The sequence below is a fragment of the Aplysia californica genome, unplaced genomic scaffold (assembly GCF_000002075.1).
Source record: "Aplysia californica isolate F4 #8 unplaced genomic scaffold, AplCal3.0 scaffold00170, whole genome shotgun sequence".
NCBI lineage: Eukaryota > Metazoa > Mollusca > Gastropoda > Aplysiida > Aplysiidae > Aplysia > Aplysia californica.
The window spans coordinates 376,213-380,182 of record NW_004797440.1 but is presented as its reverse complement, the minus strand read 5'-3'; positions in this window follow the sequence as shown (position 1 = coordinate 380,182).

The window sequence follows — 3,970 nt, the reverse complement described above, 5'->3', positions numbered from 1 at the left end:
ACGTAATGTGTCACCAACGATGTCAATTGCAAGAGAAAATGCCTTTCAATTGACAAAAAATACGAAATAGTCCAGGCTGTTGACAAAAAGCAAGCTCCGCTGGCAGAGATTTGTTGTCAGTTCGACATTCCACGAGGGTCGATTCACACCATTATCAAGGATAGAGAGAAGATAGTGGCAGCATACTCCAATGGAAAGTTTGCTCTGGATCGAAAGAAGATGAGACTACCTGATGCAGATGCTGTGGACCAAGCTCTTCTGATGTGGTTTAAAGAGGCAAGGAGAAAGTTGGTGCTAAAACCCCTGTTCGTAGGTAGGCCTACTTGTGGCAAGGGCAACTACCCATGAACAAGTACAGCTGGATTAGTCCACAAATGCCTACTTTCCTTGCATTTCTGATTTAACAGGGATCGGATATAACAGGACATTTTCTCTACTCCTGCCATCCCTGTTATATCAGGTTTCCACTGTACAATGATTATGGTGACAGAACAACATTTTTAAGATTTAAGAAGGCATGAAAGGTCCTGAGGAAGTTTACAAAAGTGGCAGGCAGTTCGCAATTTAAAAAGAAAGGCAAAAGTGATGTAAATAATTTAGATAAGGGCTTTTCTGGAAAAGAAGTACGATAGGCTGCAAATGGAGAGAGATGACGAAAGAAGTATAGAAGGACGCTACTTTAGACATAGAGAAAAACAAGCAGGAGAGAAAAGATGAATAGAAGCAGGACAGAATTGATAAACAAGCTTAAGATTAGTTTGTATAAAAAATTAGTTAGTACCATGAAAAAAAATACTTTGAGAACTGACAGGCTATCACTTAGAATTTCTGAACATTGGTAATAAAAAAGGAAAAGATCCTCCCGCAAACAAAACCCACATGTCTGCTCACCTTTATGAAAATTATACTTGCGAAGTCTCCCCACCCCCACCCTCGACTTATGTAATAATAATATAGAGAAACAAAAAATAAGCAACTCTTGAAAAAAAAATCATTTGAGTCAGCAGAAGCAAAATGGCACCAAATTTATATGCTGTTGCTGTTACATCAAAGAAAACCAGAGAATCTTTTTAAGTTTACAGTAATAAGCTGTGATAATAATATGCTTTATCTTTTGCATTAACGTTGACAGTAATATCATTTTCGCAAGCCGTTATATTTCTGAGGCAACCAAAGAAAAGTAAGCTGTATTCTACTTGCATCAATACGTTCCCATAAATAATCTGATGGCCTTCAAACTATAAGAACCAGCCTGGTCTTTAAGTATTGCAGAAGCAATTTAACAGACATAGAATCATAAATATTTCAATGGCACAAACCATTGCACCAGCGACATAACTATTTCATTTACTTCACTGACATGGATTATAATTAGATCAGCAGAAACATGATACTCTCTTTCTCTCTCTTTCAACTTTCACTCCGATCCCCACACAGCACAAACACAAACATATTGGTACACACAATTTCATAGAAGAACACACACATCATCGTGTTTATGTAACTAAACACACACACAAAGAGATGCACCAAAATGTTACAGTGTTACACAAACAACACTTTGGACTTCAAGCATGAATATCAATACAATGTTTATATCCAGTGATTGTGGCCACAGTAATGGGCAAAACAAATTCACGAAATGAATGGAAAAAGTGAATTAGGAAAATTAAGAAACTGTACCCTAAAAATTAATAGAAAACTCTTGAGACAAGAGCTACTCATAACCAATCACATTAATATAACACCAAATAAGAAGCCTATGAAGACTAATACAACACATTAAAAAAAATTATTTTGGCAGAGGCAGTAAAATGAAAACAAAAAAGTAAAACTTTCTGGGAAAACAAACAAACAGAAGAATATTGATAAAAATGTTTTTGAAGGTTAACCTGAGACAACAATTATTTTGTAAGATCCATGTTATTATTCAAAAGAATCTTTGGAAAGAGCATTACAGCATGATATTACATGTAGCCTACTTGATCGATACCAGAATGATTCTCAGTGAAGAGGAACCAATGCTGAATCATTGGAATGGACTCATGGGTGCAGGTAAATGGATTTGAAACCACATCCTGTTCATGTAACACCGCCACTCATTTTGAGTAAAATATATATAATTATGATAAACAAGCTTTCATTAAGAAACTCATTCTAACTTATTCTACGCTTCAATAAACTTGAACAGGTATACTTTATAATACTTTTGATAAACTAAAAGAATAATGTGTATAGAGTAAAGCTGAGTAAAAACAATTTTGTTTGATATAATTTTGCCTTTTCCTAAAAAAAAAAAAGGCCTGATGTTTTTCGCAATGACTTTTTTCATACAAGGACTGAGCATCACGCCACCATAAGTACTGTAAATATCTTATGTTCCCATCTATCTGATGTTGGACTGTTTTTTAGACACACTGCTTCAGGCCTGCCCGTCAGGGCTACCTCAGCTGAGTGGAATACCTGTTAGCAGAAAGACACAGAATCCTCAATAAAATATTTTTTTAAAGTGGAAATCAAACTTTTCCATCTTAAGCTTTATAGCTGTACCCCAGGAAGATTGATATTAAACAAATCATAATATACAGAGGTTACATAGCCTAGCCAAATTCACAATGGAAGCAACTTTTATCAAAGTCACAGTTCTCTTGTGGTCGGATTTATGTTACCACATATCTGCTGCTCTCGCATTTGCTTAGAAGTCATAGTTGTGAAGGAGGTCAATGAATGTATATATATATATTTTTTTTTTCCCATCCCGATTTCTCCCCTCATTAAGTAACTTCTGTGGTAAAAGAACAAAATTCTTGTCCAGCTACATGTTTTCTGCGACCCTTAAGTATAATACTCCACAATAACATAAAATACAAGACAGACTCATAAAATAAAAACACACAAGAGAGCTTTAGAAAGTCAAACATGCTCCTAGACAAAAAACCTGTAGAAATGACCACTTCCCACTCATCACGTCCCCTGTTTTATAAAAAAATTCAATACACTGTCCAAGACTGTCAAAGTCTACCACTTCACTTTTCTGCTCAATAATGTGTGGTCGTCTTGAACAAGTTCGAATTTGTATTGTATCATCAAGCATAATCAAAAGAGAATCTTCCCATTGAACAATAGACAATATTTTAAAAAGCCAATAGAGAAAATGAGGAGGCAAAAATCAGATTGAAGGTTCATCAAACAAATCAATACACCATTCACCACTCTATTAAGGACAGCCAAGTAAAACTTCTTAAAGAGTTTCTCTGCAAGATCACCCAGTCAGAACACATTTTAAAGGACAACACATCATGTTATGAAAATCTGCGCAAAACATCTCTTAAAAGTTCAAGGACCATCAGGCAAAAATCCTGTTTGACACAATAACCAATTTCTATGTCAAGTCACGCCACTATGGCTAGAATTTTAAATTAGGCGTGTTACATTATGGCCACATTCTATATATGTCTGACAGCAGCCCTGCATTGAGTAGATCTACTTCTTTAAAGTACATTGTGTTAAAGGAGTTGTCCTTAAAATCCTATTACAAATCTAGCAGTCATTTTTAAAAATCTGCAAAGAAGCTATCAATGTCCCATGAGGGCTTTTACAAATAACATTCCATTATAACACATAGACACAGAATTTTGATTCTTGGTCAGAACCATTGTCATTGGGAGCAAAGTTTGGTAAATTTTGAATACAGTTCCAGTTTAACGGAAACAATTAATGCGCTTCAATTTAGAAAAGCAATGGCACTCACAACTGAAGAATTAATTAGTCTCTACAAAGTTCAGTAGCACAGTTTTTAAAAACTCTATGGTTAAATCTAGGTCCATATGGGAGGTGAGTTAATTTACGCTTCTTTTTCATACTAGGTGTGCTAAATACATGTACACAAAACCTGTTTCCAAAGAACCCTACCATTCACTGTTCTCTTTACAGTTTTGCTTGAAACCTTATCAATATTAACTCCCCCCCC